The sequence below is a fragment of the Quercus robur genome, chromosome 1 (assembly GCF_932294415.1).
Source record: "Quercus robur chromosome 1, dhQueRobu3.1, whole genome shotgun sequence".
Classification (NCBI taxonomy): Eukaryota; Viridiplantae; Streptophyta; class Magnoliopsida; order Fagales; family Fagaceae; genus Quercus; species Quercus robur.
Window position 1 is genome coordinate 22,163,135 of NC_065534.1, and position 22,180 is coordinate 22,185,314.

The window sequence follows — 22,180 nt, forward strand, 5'->3', positions numbered from 1 at the left end:
GAAGGAAAAGAAAAGATACATACTGTCCTCACTACATCCCTCAAAAAATGTATCAACACTCCCCCTAACAAAATGATGCTATACTAACTCTCCCCCTAAGATAGACTACGCTCATACCAAAACTACTTCCCCTTTTTGTCACGAATGACAAAGGGTAAGAGTGTCAAGTAGACATCTCATCGGCAGAGCTAGCATCTCCATCATCATCATCTGAAGCATCATCGTTATCACCATCATCATCATCCTCATCCTTAGAAGCAGAAGCCATAGGAGAAGGCGGTGAAGGAGGAGCCTTAGGAGCAAAGCCACCCATAGACGCCTGTCGTCGTGCAATACGACCGACACGAGCATTCACCTGATACAGCTCCGTAGAGAGTGTATCGAGGCGAGCATCCATGCGCTGCAGCTGCGCCATAATATCTCCTAAAGACGCATCGCTCGAAGAGGAAGGAGGAGCCAATATGGATGGAGTCGAACGGGATGGAGCGGAACGAGAGGAAGGAGCCGCTGAATCCAACTGCCGCGACCGAAGCTGGGCCTCGCTACGTTTAACGGTAGCGTAATCTATGGCACACATGACGGTGAAATGGTCAGATGAGGGAAAAGGAACAGAAAAATGGCGTAGAATCCTCGTGATAGCGGAAGGAAAGATGAGCTTATCACGGGTCGCCGAATCTAGATGAACATCAATAATAGACAGAATGAAACGAGAAGGGAAGTCTATGGTGAGATGCTCAAGAAGAGACAACAAAAACCGAGCACGAGGCTCTGTGATGGAGTTATAGTGAGAGAGGGGATGCAAAATAAAAGTCATCACCATGTTCATGAATCTAGGACCTTTAACAAAAGGTCGACATGGTGTAAAAAGACGCTCACCCCAAGAAGTAGGACGCTTACAGAAAGCGAACATGAGCTCATCCCTGGACACAGTCCTCAGACGCTCACAACCAGGATAGTCAGGAAACTCTATCCTAGGAACCCGCAGCACATCCACAACTAGCTGCGGTGTGATAGGAATGCGCTTACCCCGAACGCGAGTGAAGAAAAGAGGTACTGACCGATCAATCCTGTGCATGTTGGAGTAGAACTCCTGGATCAGCATGAGAGGACAAGTGACTGGGGTGTCACACAGTGACTCCCATCCCTTACTGCGAATGACAGAAGGAAGGTTGGTGTCAGCAAAATCTGACAAGATGACTTGGCGTTCCAAATGAATGCCTCGTCTAGAAAAATTCTCCACAAATGCCTTAAAGGCATCATCATCATGGAACTAGATATGAGATAAGGTAGGATCAGACGAAGAAGAAGCACCGGAACGAAGAGGGTTTTGGATTGAAGTGGATTTACGCCTATGTGCCATAGACATGACTAACGTAAACAACAGAGAGGGAGAAAAAGAAAGACAATCAGAAAAGTCCCAAATATATTGAAAAGAAGTACGTATGCATGGAAAATGCATGAACATGTGATATGCAAAAGTAATTTCATCATGGGCTCAGCCCAATCCAAACCTACCAGCACACAATCATATAGCACACATCTAAATGCATGGAAAGACCATTATAATGCTAATGTGATGCAATGTATGAGGTTTTAAACACATTTAAGTGAAAACCCAACCCAAAATTTCAATGAAATCTCATCAATTTTGAAAAACCCCAAAAATTTCCAAAAACCCCAAATCTTAGGTTTCAAAACATGAAATGCATGAATGAGAGAGGATTAGAAGCTTACCAAGTGAATAAAAACTTGAAAAACCTTGGAAAAACCTTGAGAACCAAGATAGGAGTGAGATTGGAGTGATTTTAGGAGAGAAACAGAGAAGTATCGAGAGAGAGATTGATGGAAATGAAGACCGGATCGCGTATGGGCTTTATATAGGAAAGCCAGTAATTCTCGACAGATGCAGGTATCGACAGGTATTGAGAGATCTGTCGGGGAGGTGTCGAGAAAATACATGTCGACAACTGAGGTATCGAGGATCAACACATCAATTTTAAGAACAGAAGCTTGATCGATCCACCAGGTATCGAGAAGCTATCGAGCATACAGATCCAATCTCGATAAATCCACTAGGTATCGAGGTGCAGGCGAGATTGCGATAAGAAAAAGCTTAAGGAAGCTCGATAGATAGCCAGCTATCGAGGAGGTATCGAGGAGGTGTCGAGCCAGCTTTTAAAAACAGTTTTTTGAGATGTGAAAAACACAAACATGAATGCAATCCAACATGCAACTCAACCAACGATCCAATCAACATATTAAGCTCTTAAAATCATCTCTCAAATGAAAATTTAAGCACATGGATCTCCACAAGCACACACACACACATACACTAAACAAGTCTAACCAATTTTATATTTCAAAAACAAGTCTAGACAGTTTAGTGAGCATACATTAATACATGTAAAACCTCGTGATGGCCAAATCACATTGTACCTGCACATGTATTAAGAGTAGCAAAGAATATTGCGTGTTGTGTGTGAAAAATATCGCAAGATTGCATAAGTGTATGCATGTTATGACGATTTGAGATATGAGAAAATCACTTTAACTCACACACAATCATAACTGTTTGATGGGGACTATCACCTTTGAGGTACATCCTATAACTCCCACATCTCTTAGAATACACGCTTGCAATCATATTAAAGCATTTTTGATCTTTTTGCTTTTAATTTTCTTTGCATATTTTTCTTTTAAGCATATCATGCATGGGCTTATTAGAGAGAGAAAAGAAATACCCAATGATATTTGACATTCAAATTTTGCTATGCCTAAGCACACAAATGTCATTGACACTGCACTTTTACTATGCCGAAGCATATAGGTGTCAAATTATGATTGGCGGGCAACAGTGGTGAGATGGTTATTTATGCCTTTCTCTCAGAATTTTTTAGTCATTCCCGTCAAAAAGAGTGATATGAATGTTAAGTTTAAGAGACAACTTAATTGTACTCATCACAAACACGAGCCACAAAGCTCACTTGCTTAGTTGTGCATAGAGATGCTCATCTAAGCTACAAATGATACAAAGTTTAGAAGACTTTGTTTCAATGGCCATCCAAGGTACACAAGTACCAATGTACAAAACACACACTGTTTTTGTATTTTTCTGATTTTTCAAAATTTTTTTTTTATAAAGAAAAACAAAAATAAAGCAAAAACTGAAATATAACCAAACAAAAACATGTTAAACAAACAAAGCATAAAAACTAGATTGACTCAAAACATGAAAGCAAAACACATAAGTAATGCATACACAAAACAAGAAGAGAGAGAGAAAAGTGATAGAATCACTTGGAGCCCTTTTCCTTCCACACCTTGGAAGAACCTTTCCGTCTAGCAAACCCTTGAACCAACGGTGAAGGGGAAGAATTAAAACCATTTAAGTTTGAAAGGAACATGAGGGCTTTGAGAAGATCTCCAAGGGGAGCAAGAGAGGATTGAAGCTGATTCTGGTTCCCAGATGCTATCATGCTGTTGCTCTGTTGAATGGCAAGCCACTTGTAGCAATTTGGTCGAGTATGACCGGCAGCTCCACAATGATGACAGAGATACTGCTTCTTTTGTTTAGACTTTTGAGAGTTAGCCTTTTTAGACCTAGGGTTTTTAATATTTTTCTTCTCAAGCTTAGGGGGTGCTCCTAAGATAGATTTACCCTTGTCTAAGTTCTCACTAGCTAATTCAGTTTTAATCTCATTGTTCTCAATTTTAACATTATTAGCAGGAGGAACAAAAACAGTAGTACTAGAAGAAGCAGTATTAGAGGAAGAAAGACCATACCCTAAGCCTGTTCGAACTGAAGCAGATTTCTGAAGGCTTAGCATCTCATCCAGCTTTGCGCTTGAAGTCCTCCCCAATTGAGTTCTGACTTGAAACAGCTCCGCTTCAAGCTTCTTGGTCTTTTCAGCCAAGAAATTGTTCTCGAATCTCAGTGCTCCAATAGTCTGATTGGCTTCATCAAACTTTGTGGAAAGCTCCTCACGGTCAAGTTCCAAATCACTGAGCTTCTTGGTGGTTAGCCTATATAATTTCTCATGCTTCTCAGAGAGCTTATACAGCTTCTCATAGGCTGTATGGATGTCATCTTGGTCATCCATCTTCTCAAACTTAGATTTCACCAGTTCCTCTTCTTCAACCACATCTTCAACAATCCCATCAGTAGGATTGACCGTGGCCGTGAAGGCATTTAAGATTCCGTCATCCTCATTGTCGGAATCATCCTCAGGCTCAGTGTTGCCCAAGGTAACAGCAAGTGCCTTACTCTTCCCAATGCTCTTGAGGTATGTAGGACACTCATGCTTCATGTGACCGAAGTTTTGACACCCAAAGCACTTAGGTCCTGAGGGAACAGTGTATTGACCACCTTCCTTAGCATCATTCTTCCCTTTGTCTTGGCCTTTAAACTGAGAAGAGCTGGATTGCTTGCGGTTCTTGTCGAAACCCTTTCCATTGGCGTTCTTCATGAACTTCTTGAACTGCCTAGTGATGTAGGACTTCATCTTGGAATCTTCATCATCAGAAGATTCATCTGTTTCATTGCTCTTGGCCTTTAGTGCCATAATCTTGCTTTTACTCGACTTGCCTATCCTTGTCAACCCTAGCTCATAGGTTTGCAAGTTTCTAACCAGCTCAGTCAGAGGAATCTTGTCAATATCCTTTGATTCCTCTATTGCCGTAATCTTGGCATGAAATCTCTCGGGTAGAGATTTGAGCACTTTTCTCAAAATCTTGGGTTTAGGAATGGTTTCCCCAAGATTGAAGGCTGAGTTCACTATGTCCTTTAGCTTGGCATAGAACTTATCGAAAGACTCATCCTCCTCCATCTTTATCTCTTCAAAGCTTGTAGTGAGCCTCTGAAGTTTTGAGTCCTTGACAGCTTTAGTACCCTCATAGGTTGTCTGGAGAATGGTCCACGCCTCCTTGGCAGTTTCAGTGGAGGATATCTTCTTGAACTCCTCATTGGTGACAGCACTGAACAATGCATTCTAAACTCTACTGTTGAAGTTTGCCGACTTAATCTTGGCATCATCCCAGTCGGTTGGCACTTCTGTAGGCTTAGTCCAGCCTAACTCCATAGCTTGCCACACTTTCTTATCTAAAGACTGCAAGAAAACTCTCATGTGTATTTTCCAGTATGCATAGTTGGTGCCATCAAATAAAGGAGGTATGATTAATGACTGTCCTCTATCCATGACAAACAGGGGTCAATGGATCAACACAGCAAAGATTAAATCCTAATCAGAGTGCGCCCGCTCTGATACCACTTGATAGGCCACAAACTGAATGACCCCTTGTGATAGAAATTAATTAATTAATTAGTCAAGTTATTAATTAATCAATTTATCATGCAAACGCGTGGTAGCACAAAAAAATCACTAGTAAACTAATTATGTAGCGGAAAATAAATAACACGGTGATTTGTTTACGAATGGGGAAAACCTAACGGCAAAAACCCCACCGGGTGATTTTTAGGTCACCACTCCCGAAACTCCACTATTATCACAACAAGCGGTTACAAGTAAAGGAATCCAAGTACCTTACCAACCTACAGTTGAACTCTTACCCCAATATCCAATTGGACTTGTTCTGTAGTGATAGTTTCCCTTTCAGATGCACGACTCCCAGTACGTGACTAACTAATTGCACAGATCCCAGTACGCGACTTCAATCACCAACTAAGAAGGTTGTTGGTTGCAAAGTTCTTCAGTTCATCCAAACGATGAAGATCAAGAAGATGCTTGGTCACAAAACCTACGGTGCACATACACAACAACTTCTTCAAGGAGAAAGAGATGAACTAGGGCAAGAACTTCGTCTCCGGTCACAATTTTCTTGAATAGAGTTTGCTCAAAACTTGTGCAACTTGTGAACAGTTTGACGGCCCTTAAACTGATCCTTTTATATGTCTAGGTTTAGGAGAAAAGAAGGCCCAAATACATATTCACGGATCCCAAGAAAATCAAATTGAAATTCTTAAAATCTTAAATCTCGACAGATAGCAGGTGTCGAGAAGCTGTCGAGCACACCGAATGAAGAACTGCTTCCTTAAGCTCGATAGATGCAATTGTCGACCAGTTGTCGAGATTTAATGACTTTGCACTCTAAACTTGTTTTCTTGAACAGACTTGAAAGTTTCAATATGTGATCTTGAAACAAGGTTTCTTGAAGTATTTAAAACATCCTAAATCTACCCAAATACAAGTAAAGTGCGTTTTGTCAAAGGATAAGCCAATTACATAAAATGAAGACTTATGTTCTTAATATGTGAAACACATATGTCCTAACAGTAACCAAGTTCAATCAAGGGTATTCCCAAAAATTGGAACTCATTTGAGTCCAAAACAATACAAAAATGTCACTTGAACATTTTGACAAACACTTGGCATGCAACATTGCACTACGTGAATGGGCAATGCATGAACACATAGAAATATGCCTCAATACAGGTTTAAAGTGCCACAAGGGGCCAACACAGATACACACAGATCAAAATGGGACATAGTCCAATCAAAACTTTGAAATTATTTTTGCTTAAAATCAAAGTTCCCAACCCCTTTTTTGAAAAATCCCCAATTTTAGAACCCTAAGTTAATTTCTACATAATATTAGAAAAAAAATGAAAGGAATGTTAAGAAAACATACCTTTAAGTTGATTTTGTGGAAATCAAGCTTGAAAATGATGGCGTTTTGAGAGAAAAATAGATTTGGGTTGAAAGAGGTTCGAGAGTGGCAGTGCGAGGGAAATAGAGAGTGTTTAAAAAAACTGTCACATCAGCCTTATAAAATTGAAAACACACGTTTTTCGCGGGTTAAATAGTCGTGAAATTAGTCGCGAAAAACACCATTGAAGCACAGAAGCTTTCGCGAGAAGCTTTTAGTCGTGAAACAGTCGCGATAGTCTCTGTATGAAACTTGTGTTTTCCAGTTTTTGCCTAAAAATAATTTCGCGAGAAGTGCTTGGTCGTGAAATAGTCGCGAGATAGTTGCAATACTCTTTGTATGAAAATGAGATTTTTAGAATTCCCTTAAACTCTTTTTGCGGGAAGCTTTTAGTCTCGAGCTTCTTGCGAAAATGCCTCTGAACAAATTTTTGAAGAACAACACAAAAATGCATTTTGAGCAAAAACTTAAAAGCACGAAAGTATAAAATCACTTTCAAAAACATATAAAATACTCAAAAATCTTTTTGGGTTTGATCAGCAAGCAATTGAGCATATACATCACATTTGAACATGTACAATCACACAAATGAGATAAGCATTAGTTGAACTAAACTTGTGTGTTGTGGGTGAGTATCAAATGTGGAATAGTCCTTAGACCAGAGTGAAGCTTCAATGATCAATTCAATCAGGTCATACACAACTGGTACTAAGTTAAGTAGACTATCTCAATAATAGAAATGAGTATATATGACCTCCCACAAGAAAATGATTATGAATCTTAGATGTTTTTCATTTGGCTTCTGCACAAATCATAACATTTGATCATTTTTTGAATAATACATCTCATTTTGAGATCGGTGCTTGAAATTTTTGATATTTCAATATTGAGAGTTAGCCTTTGGCTTTTTGAGCACCATACATTTCAATTTAAAATGTCGCTTTCCCTTTTTCCTAGTCAAATACTAATATGTGTGCAATGGCTTTTGCAGCTCATAATATCTTTTTCATTTTGAGATTTACATTTGGTGAGCTCTAATGCAAAAACATAAAAATAAAGTGGGAAGAGATATAGGCACAACTCTATGCAAGTATCAAGACCATCAAGACTCTTGACCAATTATTCATGACAAGCTTGAAGATCTATTTACAACAATCACACATAGTTTTCAAAATTTCTCCCACAGAGATATATGTGCATACATAACAAGCTAAGATCATAAATGTACTACGCCATTAGGACAAAGGTACTAGGCCAAACTCACATGTGATATACATAACATAAGCGATCAAACTTTTTGGAGATTTTTCAATTTTTATGGGTTTTTGAATTTTTGAACACACTCAAAAACAGAATAAGTAAAGTAAGATCAACAAATCAAGTACAAAACAAAACTTGAAAAAGAAACATGCTATAAACTGAAAGCAATGACACAAGAGAATTATATATGTCATGATGCATGAACCTATGACCCTAAACACCAGAAGTATTAATGCATGGGCATAGAGAGTGATCATGCATAGGTACCCTTCTTCACCCACTCTTTACGAGTATTTGGGGTGAGAACCTTAGATGGTGGGGTACGACCAACATAACTTTCAAACCTCGAAGTGAAGCTAGCAAGACACAGTGATATGTTCTTTAACATCTCCATAACGTCTCTAATGAGATGTCCCTCACTATCTCCCTTAGCTTGTGCTCCCTTTGGTCTTCTCTTTGAAATTTCTTGGCCACGCATAGAATCAGCCTTCTTGAGTGCATGAAGCTTGAAACAATTCAGCCTGGTTTGTCCTTGTGCGCCATAATGATGACACAAGTGCTTTACTTGAGGCCCCCTTTGATTTTTGAGTAATGACTTCCCTTTTTCCTTTGGCTGTGCACCAATGGTTCTCTTTACTACAGCAGGGGTCTCAATCTTAGGCTTTACTTCTTTAAGTTTCTCAACATTCTTGGCTGAAACGAACTTCACTTCCTTCTTGGGTTCATTGCTTGAACTTCCTTCTTCAGTATAGCCCAAACTGGTCTTATTATGTGAAGATTTTTGAGAGGACAATAAATTGTCAAGTTTCTTGGTGGAGATGTGCTTAACCTTAACATTAGCTTGAATAATTTCAAGTTTAAGAAACTTGATCTTAGAGCAAGCTTCAACCAACTCTCCCTTGAGTCTTTCCACTTTACATTTTGCTTCCTTGTGTTGCACAAGTATACACCTATACTCTTCTTCAACCTTTTTTTTTTTTTTTTTTTTTAATCCTTTTTCATAGCAAGATTTGCAACTTTGGCATATTTGCCACAATCTTCCAGCAGAGAATCATATGCTTGTAGGTTGATTTCCCCTTCATTTTGGCATATGTCTTCATCTTCCGATTCTTCAATTTCCTCATCCTCGGAAAGATCGCCAGGTTCATCAACCAAATTGCTCAAATCATTCTTAGAATCAACGGAGGCGATTGTCATGAATGCTTCGTAGTTTTCTTCACTATCACATTCTCCTTCCGTGTCTGAATTTGAGCTGTTAGAGTCATTAAGGGTAGTGGCAAACACTTTACCCTTCCCTCTCAAATAGTTGGTACACTTTTTCTTTAGATGTCCATGGCCATTGCATTCGTAACATACAATTCCTTGAGGGGACTGAAACTCCTTCCTATCAGTAAACACACCACAGAATATAACATTAATAGCTTTACTATTTGCATTAGCCAAAGTAGGAGTTACCTTGTCCCACTCGGACTTGGCTGTCATGGATTTAACATACCCATTCTCGATGGAGTCCCATACCGACTCATCTATAGCACACAAGAAAGCCCTCATACGAACCTTCCAAAACGCATAGTTGCTCCCATCAAAGAATGGTGGGGCATTGAGTGATTGTGATCGGTCCATCACAAAGGGTCAAGGATCACACTCAAGTAATAAAACCACAGCAAGTGTACCCGCTCTGATACCAATTGAAAACTCGAAAATGTGTTAAAACACAAGAGCTGTTTAGACCCCCAAGTTAAGAAATTACGGCTCAATAGATTTTACACTAACTTATACTAAGTGCAGAATAGAGTAAATGTGAGCGCATAAAAAAATAAACTACTCTAAGCCATATTCAATATAACACAGCAGTAATATGAAAGCTAAAAGAGTAGGGAAGAAGAATGCAAACAAAAGATAACATGCCAATGTGCTATCGAAGAGGAAACTGAAGTACTCGGTGTAAAACCTCTCTGTCGTTCTCCAAGCGGTAATCGATTCACTAGACAACCAGTTGGGATACATGGGTTAGCAAGAGACCCTCCAAGCCTAATCTACCTAATGTACCTAAGCCCTCCAAGCTCCTACTCCAACAAGACTTCTAGAAATCGTGTCTTGTCTAGCTCACCAGATCCCGCAATAAGCCCAATTACATTCGCCAAAGCTGGCTTCTTCCAATACTTCCTAGTAGCACCAAAACCTCACTGAATACTCTAAAAAGGTATGGTAAGTGTTTGGGCTATCAACCTCTTAATGGTATGGAAATTGAGAGGTAGGAGTTGAGGAAAATCCACAAGCAATTGTGTAGAGAATTGTGGGTGTAACAATCTCTAACTCTCAAGGTTTTGTGGCTAGGGTTTTCTCTCAGAAGCACTCCTTAACATATGTGGGTAATGGGGGTATATATAGTGTGAGTACAAATAGTGTGTATCAAAAATGATAGTTTAGCAAAATAGAACGTTTCGCGGGTGTCTCACAGGAAGGCCTTACTCGCGAAACACTTGCAAAAACCAGCTGTCTCCATCCTGTCCTGACTCTTCGCATTCTAGTCATGTGTAGGGCACATGCATCACTTCATAGGATGCTTACTCGCGAGCTACCCATGAAAACATTTCAGTCTTCAATTTGTCTTGAGTCTTCATACATTCTCTCTCTTACACACAATCCTTAAAAATAAAATCCACATGAAATACAGGGTACAAAAGATTGAATATAATTACAATCAAATTTGGCACACAATTAAAACCAACAAAAATATAGTTGTAAATTACAACTTTACAAAACTTATCTCAATGGAATATTTTATATCTCTGTTAAGAGATTATGAATTCCATCTTGAGAATATATGTTCCATTAACACTAAATATGGCTGCCCAACATATTAAGGTTTTGATCGTTACTCTAAATCTCACTCCTAATATATCAAAGCAACCTACACTTCGTGATCAGGTCCATTATTCTCTCAGGATTAAGAGTTTATGTAATAGAAGTTGTGAGATTTATTATTCATTTGATAGTCGTTAGGAGAATAATAAATCTTGCAGCGGTCCAGTTCAATATGTCTTAACTCTTGAAACATATCAACTAGAAGTTTTCACTTCCATGATCAAGACAAATCATCTTAGTTGATATGTTATAGTTTTCGTGGATGAAATGTCCAATTTCATCACCGACTACGAACTAAAATTCTGAGTTTACAAAGAACTTGTGATTTATATCTTCTGTGACTAAATCACATATTGAGCACAACATAATGATAATGTCCAAATATTCATGTTACCATTATTTTAGATAATAATAAAACAAATTTATTAATCACAACATAATATCATACATAACAACATACAATAGAATTTAAGGGCACTAATCCTAACATCAGGTCTCAAAAAACCCAGATTGAGCACCAAGCAAAAACTAACAAAACCCAATAAATTAAACTTAGAAATCTAAACATATCAAGTCATACCCATTAGAAATCTAAACGTTGGAAGAGATTGGCTTCGCTAGGTCACGATGGATGAGATCGGCACTGCTGCTGCATGTCGGAAGAGATCTTTTCGTGTTGGGTGACGATGGGCACGAGGTAGGCAGTGCTGGGTGACGGTGGAGATCCGTGCCGCAAGTCCAAACTTGGATTTCCTTCACTAGGTTCATCGAGGGTTTTGGGAGAATAATAGGGCTAAAGGGGAAAAATAAATGAAATGACTTTGGTGCTAGTGTATTATGCGGGTATGCTAATCATGAGTCTGACATGGTGCTTAGGTAGTGGGTCCCAACAAAAGTAAAATTTTTTGAGTTATCAGAAGTTGGAAACAAGTGCCAAACATGCCACCTTAGGATGTTGGGGTGTTTTTAGTGATAAGGGAAGAGTTATTGAGTGATGAGTGATGAGTGAGCATTTTTTTTTCACCTAAACAACCCCTATGATTTCTCCTTTGTGTTGCCATGAGGAAGGCCAACTCTCTTCTAACAACCCTTTTTTTGCTTAGATAGGTGTGCTTAAATAGTGTTAGGGACATATTTTTATGTAATTGGAATATCCTTTGAAAAAACGCACTTTACTAGTATTTGGGTAAATCTAAGTAGGTTCAAGATGATCATTACAAGTGGTTAAATTGAAGACTTGAAGATTACTTAAGAACTGCTTAAGAAAAGTGCAATCTGTAGGTCCTGATACCTCCTTGACAGAAGCTCGATCTGTCGAGATTCACTAAAGCTCGACAGATGTCTCGATCTATCGAGCTTACGAGATTCAGATTATAGCCAGCAACGTTTTTATTCTAAAAGGCTATTTGTTTATGGGTTTTGTATAATCTTTATAGGATTAGGAAAACCCAAGGTTTGTGTAAACCTATTTGGAATAGGAGAGCCCATTAAGCTCCTATTTAAAGGAGGTGGTAAAAGAAAAACCTTAACCCTAGAAAGCTTCATAAGGTTTTCTTTTTGAAACCCTAACCTCCTCCTGCAGAAGAAAGAGATCTTGCTGAGTTTCTTGTACGCCTTTGGGTTTTGTAACCAAGCAAAGTCTCTTGCACCAACATTGAAGATTTTATTGGTGTTTCTATGTGAAGTTGTTGTAAATTAACTACAACAATCAAAGGGTTGTTGTGGAGTTAGTCACGTACTTGGATTCGTGCAAAGGAGTAAGCCGCGTACGGGGATCCGCGCATCAGATTGGTTAGTCACGTACTAGGAGCCGTGCATTGAAAAGGAGAGATTGTCACTACAGAACAAGTCCAATTGGACATTAGGTTAAGGGTTCAATTGTAGGTTGGTATAAGATATTGAGATTCCTTTACTTGTAACCGCTTGTTTTGATAATAGTGGATTCTCAGGAGTGGTGACTTTAAAATCACCCGGTGGGGTTTTGCCTTGGTGGTTTTCCCCATTCGTAAACAAATCACCCGTGTCAAATTTAATTTCCGTTACATTTAGTTATTTGGTGATTTGTTTGTGCTACCATGCTCATTGCATATAATTGAATCTAATTAATTTTACTTGGCTAAATTAATTGATTAATTTATCACAATGGGTTAATACGTTTTTTTGGCTTATCAAATAGATCCTTATATTAAATCCTAGTTTTAGGTTTATAATGGTGGATTGTCCACATGAGTACCTATTAAGCCTAAGCGTACAAATGTACTAATGTCAAAATTTTCCAATTTATCCATGAGGGGCACGCAACTTAAAGTGTATCTATACGTTTTTAGACCCCTTAAAACACAAGTTGTTTAACTTAGTTATTTAGCCAAGTGATTACTTAGGTAAATTATTCAAATCTAGGTTAATACAAGTAAATCATATCATGTAAACAATGCGGAAAATAAAGAACACAACGTTATGATAACCTAGGAAAACCAAATCAGTAAAAAACTTGGGGAGGATTTAACCTAGCTATCTTCAAGGTAAAACAGATCCACTATGAAAGAATTGAAATTTTTACAATAGCAACTTAGACCACTAACATCCTATTACTACCTCAAGTAGAAAACTTATTACCACGACCACGTGACAGCTCCGAGTCCATGGCTTACTTCTTTCCTTGATCCACAGCAACCACAAGTACTCCTATTTGTGTTTTTCTTCAAGCTCTTTAAACAGCAACTGAAGCGATCACCAAGCTCTCAACATTAATCATGATCTTGATAAACCTAAGTATGTATGAAGGTAAACACCTCTAGATCTCACAAGAGATTCACACACACAGCATATCAGCAACCTTGAAAACGTGGCTAGGGTTTTTCTTTTTATATTTGAAGTAAAACATAAAACCCTACACATCATATGGGCTTGGGCTGAGTTGGAAAATTCTGTAGAAAAACAATCTGCACGAGCTTCGATCAATCGAGCCTTGTAGAAATTGAATAGTAATTTCCTGCAGTTACTCGATTCCAACTTTATATATACACACACTTTGAGCAGTCTAAATCTAGACTAAACGTTTTGATCATGGTTTGCCAACATATACATATTGAAGTTCTAATACATTAGTTCCCAATTTCTTAGAACCTAACAAACTCCCCCTTTGGTAATCCGTGACAAAACACATACCAAAACAAAAATGCTTAAAGTTACAAAATAGCCCATTACAACAAAATGTCCAAAAACAATTCAACCTAACTATTATCTATTAGTTGCCAGTGTAGACAGCAGCACAACTGAATCAACTTGTATATTCTTGTAACACTCAGCAAACACATGAACGCATGTGTGAAAAATATAAGTAAAAACAAAATAAATTCTTGATTTCACAAAACAGAAAATAAAAAACATATATCATGAATAACCTCATAATATAAATCAATAATCAATATAGCACAAGTGAAACAAGAAACAATAAAAGAGATAAAAACATAATGTTTCCCCCTAACATATACATCCTATAAAAACAAAATGCATCATGAGCCAATAAAAAGAATACATCATGAATCTCCTAAATACAATCTAAATCTCCCTCTACACAAAAACACAAAATCTCCCTCTATCAACATGTATAAATACTCCCCCCATCCACCAAAATCTATCCATGCGCCACTTGAACGGTCATGACAGTCTCCAACATATCTTGAAGGTTGGAATTATCTGAAGCAAAAGGTGGAGGATCAACTGCGGTGGTGGGATCGACAAACTCCTCAGCTGTGGGGTCACTTGAAGAAGGAGGATGAGATGCAACACTTGTGAAGACTCTAGACGGGGGCATTTAGAGCTAGCATTCATTTGAGCTGCTCTTTGTCGAAGAAAGGTGGCATCTATGGGGGGTGATGATATGTACAGGCCCGGATGCAGGAAAATCCTCTAAACTCAAATCTAACAAAATCCTATGAATGAAAACCGAAAAGAAAAGACCATGCCTTTTTGAGCTACTCCTATAAACCTCAACTAAATTGCTAATAAACAAAGAGGGAAAACAAATAGAAGCATCGGTGACAAGAGCATACAAAAAAGCACATCTCTCAATGGGAATAGTTTGTAAATGAGAGACAGGTCAAATGGAATGACATGAAATCCGGAAAAACAGATAATTGAGCTCAATAAGCTCATGAGAGGTGATACGAGGATCAGTAACCCACTGAGTGGTAGTACCAATGATGAGTGACATGATGTCGTCAAGAGGAGGGGTCTTATCATAAGGATAAACAGGTTGTTGTACCAAAGGTACACCAAGAGCAGAGGCCACTACCTGAGGAGTAATGACATACTCTTCTCCCCTTATCCAACTCTTCACAAACTGAATGTTAGATGAAGTGGAGTGAATAGAGAGGTTCGAATAGAACTCTCTAATCAAAACATCCGGAGGAGGATGATCTACATCTAAAAGAGGCAACCAACCCCTACGATCAAAACTCCTATGAATCTCACGATCAACCTTATCTAAAATCACTTTTCGCTCGGCCCACACCTTTCTATAAACATTCAGTTTCTCAAAGGTTTCCTGATTCTTTGGGCTAAGAAACCTATCACTCTGGAAAACAGGGGTAGAGGAGGTGGAGGTTTTTTTTATGGGCTCTAGACTTACTAACCATGATGCTAAGGGTAGGAAAGGAAAGACCAAACTAGAAACCAAAGAAAGAAAACAAAGAAAACCAAGGGTAGACTGCATCAGACAAGGTTAGAGATAAAACTACAATAGAAAATAGCATTCTATATGATGCATGAACTGAATGAACAAATGATGCATGCTCTAATGCAATGGAAACAATTCAATTATATTTTAGAAACCAACAATTGACTTGAACATAGAGTTTTAGTACAAAAACCCCAAATTTTGAAAAACCCAATTTCAAAAAGTATCCCAAATTGAGCAATTAACCATCATACGAGGTAGGAAGCATCATATAATGAATTAATCAATCAATTATACAAGTCAATTTTACCAATTATAGCCCAATTGAACAATATCCCTAATTTCATGTAGTTTCAAGCCCTAGAATTTCAAATTGTTCTTAAATCACCAAATTGATCAAATTAATGCATGGGAAACATGTTTACAACATCTAAGAACAAAAACCTTGCGATCAATTTTGAAAGAAACCAATTGAAAAATCAAAAACCCCAAAAATCTATGGGTCTGAAAATTTCACCTAAAATGCATGAAAAATGTAAATGAAATGAAAAAGAAGGGGTAATAAGGTCTTACCGGCACTTGAAGACAAAAACCTTGAGAAGAATTAGGAAGAAAACGACAAAAATTGACTTGAAGTGGATTGGTTGAAGAAGGAGAGAGAGAAAACTTTTTGAAAAAGTATGAACAGTGTGATGAACATGTGAGAAAAGCCTTTTAAAAAATCTCTTTGAACGATTTTCGATCTGTCGAAAAATAGATTCGATTGGTTGAAAATCATATTGGATCAATCCAGCACCAATCTAGCATCGATTGAGCTAGGCAGATTCAAACCTAATTTTTTATCGCATTTTCGATCGGTCGAGCAACAGGTTCGATCGATCGTAAATTTGGAAGAAATAGTTTTTTGAAAAATAGAATATTTTAATGCAGAAACTCCTCAAAGCACAATGTTTTATGAATAGAATGCATGAGTATGAGATAAAAAGTTTTTCAAAAACACTTGAATTTAACCCCGATCTTCCAAAAACAAGATTTTCTATCAATTTGTCCTCAAAGCTCAAACATTAAACACATTTTGCATTAAAATCAAGGAACTTTTACTCTTGGATGGCCACAACAAGTTCTCACACAATATCATGTACTAAGTTTAGCAAAAAATAACTTGTGTAGTGTATACAACTAGTAAGAACATGAGATACATGTGAAGTGATAAGTAGATAGTAATCAATCACAATTTCTACAAAATTCATCACAAAAGTGACTATCACCTAAAGAGTTACATCATATAATTCTCACATCTCCTAGAAAACAAACTTGCAATTATGTAAATTTCTTGATTTGCCTCATAATGTACACACCAATTTTATTTCAATTTGAATTTACTATAGCCTAATAATGTACACACCAATTTTATTATTTAAACCGAGGCTACACCTTATGTTCTTTTTGTGCATGTGCTACATTTTCTTGAGCACAAAATCATATGATATGCACTAAGGTGTTCATGATTGGCTAGTTAATAGTGGTGAGATGGTTATTTATGCCTTTCTCTTAGGATTTTTTATTCCTTACAATCAAAAGCAAGTGACTTCAAGATCAAGATTATGTGACCAAAAACTATAAACAACTCCTACACAACATGCACTACAAAGCTAAAACTAGTAAAGTGCAGTAGAATAAGTTCATCCAAGCTAAACAAGGTTATGTAAAGATAATATGACCAACCTTGATTTCAAATTCAAGAGAATTAATGCAAAACACATTTTTCCTTCCTTTTCCTCTTATTTATTTATTTTTGAAAAGAATAACAAAACCAACCTAGCATGAAATGCATGAATGTTATGCAATGCAAATCCTAATAAAAAACAAAGACAACAAAAGCAACAAAGAAGAATGGTCACAAAGAATAGAGAGATGAAGCACAAAGACCATGTCAGAAAGATTCAATTAGATTGAGCCTTTTGCATCCAAAACTTTTTGATGGAACTCTTGTATTGGAGTTATTATTCATATTAGAAAGATGAGCAACTTCAGGATTGGAATAAAGGTTTAGAGCCTTTACCAACTCACCAATAAGTACTGTGGGATCTTGTGCTTGAGGCACAGGTACTTTTGGCTTATTTGCTCACTTATCAGCTTGCAACTTGAAACAATTTGGATAAATGTGTCCAGTATTTCCAAAAAAATGACAAACCCACAAAGGTCTATCATGCTCCTTATCCTTAGGAATGGTAGGATTCTTAGGCGTAGACTCTTTAAGATCAACCCTAGTTTTCCTAGGAGGTGTAACTTCTATTGGTTTGACATTCTCACTCACGGAAGGCTCAGAAGAAGAAACAAAGTTTGTGGGATGAGTCTTAGGCACAGAGATGCTATCTTCAAAATCTAGACTAGTTTTGTTTAAGGGAGATTTATGAATACTCAACACGCGTTCAAGTTTAGAACTAGCAGACCTATTTGTTTGTTCTCTAGCAACAAATAATTCAAGTTCCAAATTCTTAACTTTATCAAGTAATAGCATGTTCTTAGTCTTCACCTTATCAAGCAATTCATTAGCATCAACAATTTCAAAAGGAAAATTTTCTTATTAAGTTCAAGAGAAGCAATTTTCTGTAAACCTAAATCAACATTCATAGCATCCTTTGCAGCAACCTTGCAAAACTTATTATAGGCTTCTTGTAAATCAGCATTCTTAGAGAGTTCCCCATTAGAAGGGTTCTCATCAACCATAACACTTTCATCAACTACAACAGTAGCTGTGAAAGCAATGAAGTTTCCATCCTCATCACTACCAGACTCATGATCAGAAACTTCATCATCACTAAGGGTTACAGCCATGGTTTTACCCTTTGATCTCAAGAATGTAGGACATTTTGATTTTACATAACCGTACCCTTGACAACCAAAACATTGTTGACCCATAGAATTATTAGAGGTTTGACCTACTTTCTCTTTAGGTTTATTAGTATTGTTCATTTTAGTGGGTTCATTCCTCCTAAAATTCCTAGGTTCAGCATTATTTTTACCTCTTGCCCTTTTGTTATTGTTCCTAAGAAAATTTCTAAAGTTCTTGGCAAGATATGCAATCTCTGTAGCAGAGAGTTCATCATTAAATCCATTCCCATTAATATCATTAACTGACTTAAGAGCCATTGATTTGGATTTGTTTGTCTTGGGTAGGTCTAACTCATAGGACTGGAGAGATCCTACAAGTTCATCAACAGGGATGGAGTCCACATCCTTACTTTTAGTAATGATAGTTACTTTGGGTCTAAAGTTCTCAGTCAAGGATCTAAGTATCTTTCTAACAATCTTAGGTTGATCATAAATTTCACCTAAATTATAAGCAGAATTAACAATATCATTAAGCTCAGCATAGAATCTATCAAAACTTTCATCATTAGACATTCTAATACTTTCAAATCTAGTTGTTAATTGCTAAAACTTATTGATCTTAACTGCCTTTATGCCTTCATGCACAGTTTGGAGAATATTCCATGTAGTATAAGCAACCTCAACATTAGAGATCCTTTTGAATTCCTCCATTGAAACAGCATTAAAAATAGTTTGGAGAATATTCCATGTAGTATAAGCAACCTCAACATTAGAGATCCTTTTGAATTCCTCCATTGAAACAGCATTAAAAATAGTATTCATGACTTTGCTATTAAAAACAGCTGCTTCTTTCTAAGAAGTTTGCCACTCGCTTACAGGAGTAGTCGACTTTTCCCATTCGTATTCAATGGAATTCAAAACTCTCTCATAATAGATTTCAGGAATGCTTTCATCCTTATTTTCTAGTAGGCATAATTGTTCCCATCAAAGTGAGGTGGGATCATAAGAGAGTGACCGTGTTCCATGATATTCGGGGTCAAGGATCAACTCTTAGATCAAATGATCTATATACTAGAGCTAACCCGCTATGATACCACTTGTACGTTTTTAGACTCCTTAAAATACAAGTTGTTTAATCTAGTTATTTAGCCAAGTGATTACTTAGGTAAATTATTCAAATCTAGGTTAACACAAGTAAATTATATCATGTAAACAATGCGGAAAATAAATAACATAACGATATGATAACCCAAAAAAACCAAACTGGTAAAAAACCTGGGGAGGAGGTCCTCAAGGTAAAACAGATCCACTATGAAAAAATTGAAGTTTTTACAATATCAACATAGACCACTAACATCTTATTGCTACCTCGAGTAGAAAACTTATTACCACGACCACGTGATAGCTTTGAGTTCATGGACTACTTCTTTCCTTGATCCATAGCAACCACAAGTACTCCCACTTGTGTTTTTGTTTAAGCTCTTTAAATAGCAACTGAAGTGATCACCAAGCTTTCAACATCAATCTTGATCTTGATAACCCTAAGTATGTATGAAGGAAAACACTTCTAGATCTCACAAGAGATTCACACACATAGCATATCAGCAATCTCTAAAACGTGGCTAGGGTTTTTCTTTTTATACTTGAAGTAAAACATAAAACCCTACACGTTATATGGGCTTAGGCTGAGTTGGAAAATTTTGCGGAAAAACAATTTGCATGAGTTTCAATCGATCGAGTCTAATTTTCAATCGATCGAGCCTTGCAGAAATTGAATAGTAATTTCCTACAGTTCCTCGATTCCAACTTTTCACATACACACACTTTGAGCAGCCTAAATCTAGACTAAACGTTTTGATCATGGTTTGCCAACATATACATATTGAAGTTCTAATACATTAGTTCCTAATTTCTTAAAACTTAACAGCATCTCTTTAATCTACTTCAGTCGCTTGTTCAACACATATAATGGAAAAGAGTTTGTGTAGTCGACAAGCCAAACCTGTACAGTAGAGACACAACGAACAATTTTTTATTAGAGACACAACAACCAATTTTCATAAAAAATGACCGTTCACCCATAAAGAGATTTATTATTACCATTTTTTTTAATAAAAAAAAAGGCTTGTTATACCCTATACCTATTCGATCACATAAAATGGAGCATCCTTTAATCCCTCGAGTCTAACAAACTTAATCTATATATATATAAAACCAAAGTTTTTGAAACTCCCACAATTTTCCACGTCAGTACAATATTAAAAAAATACTAATAAAACAAAAAAAATATAACCAAACTTAATAAGGGGTGAAACTCTATCTCTCTAACAAATCCAACTTAAACTAAAACTCTTCATTATCATTATCATTAGGACACTCTGTTATACATATAAAGCAAAGTAGTCCGAGTCCCACTCTCTCGGCTTCTCCATTGTTTCCCCGCGGAAAACATGAGGAAAAAACAAATTATATATATAAAATATTGATTTGTTTACCTATGACAGCCATAAGGATTGTGCGGAAAAAAAAAGAAAAAAGCTCAGGAAACATGATAAGAAGAAGTTTTTTCACACCTCACTTGGTCTTTAAGTCAAATTTGTTAAGTCGGCATCAACTACAATGACAGCGGCCACAGAAAACTGGACTTGGAGCTCATTGATTGATGCATACCGTGTTGTCTTCATCGATTGTAATGGGTTTCTCACTTTCTCTTTCTCTGATGAGTGGTAAAAATATTATAAAATAATAAATTTTTACCACACGTACATTGTCTGCCACACTTCGGTTTTGGTGTTTTTCTTTTTATCATTTCCTCTCTCTCCCTCTCTCATATTGTGTTTGTAAAACTTTGTAATTTGTATGATGTTAGTAAAAAAAAATCAATTATATTAAATATATATTTACTCTAAACATAGAACAATTTGTATCTAAACATTAAAATAGCTTGAATTTCTTATTAAAATAAAAAAAGCTTCAATTCAATCTTGGAGACCAAAAAAGCTTCAATTCAATCTTGGAGACCAATTAATTCCTTTTGATTACATTGTAAAACATATAAAAACAAATGTTGTCATAAAAATAAATTTGTTCATAATGTTAATATGATTATTTATAATCTTTTTAGTATTATGAGGTTTGAATACTCACTCAAACTTATTTATGTGCCTTGGATAAATTTTTAATAAATATTATGAGTTATTTTATTTTTTTCTTTATTTTTTAAATTATTTAATTATTAATTGGTTTGACCGATGGCACCACATGAAAACCCTCTATGCCCTTTCTTTTGTTTCTACAAACTCTTTGTCTTCTAGGTATGTAAATTTCTCTTCGTAGCTTTTCTTTCTTTTGTCTTTTATATTTTTACTTTTATGGCCTATGTGTTTGTTTGTGTTCTTTCTTTCATATTGTTAAATGATCATGGTGATGAGTTTTGTTCATATTAATTTCAGAGATTATTTCATTAGCTATTTCTTGGCTTATATATATATATATATATATATATAGATTATAAATTATAACTTTGTAATATGTAATTATATTAAAAATTTTGTATTTATATATTTCTCTCTTATTCACTTAAAAAAAAAAACTTTTTGGTGATTGATTTTATTTTTATCTTTATCGAAGGCAAGTAATCAAAAATAAAAACATAAACTTCTTCTAAAGAGACTTTCTAATAAATCTTTATATCTCTATAGCTTGCATGCTACATATCTTCCATCATTAATGCCTTGCGTTTAGGTATGTTATGCAACAAAATCACAATAATTGTTGAAAAAACAAATTGTTATTTTAACAATGCAACATCTATTGGATAATTGAGGATACTAAGGACTAGAGTCATAATTTTTATTAATTGATATTTTTTAT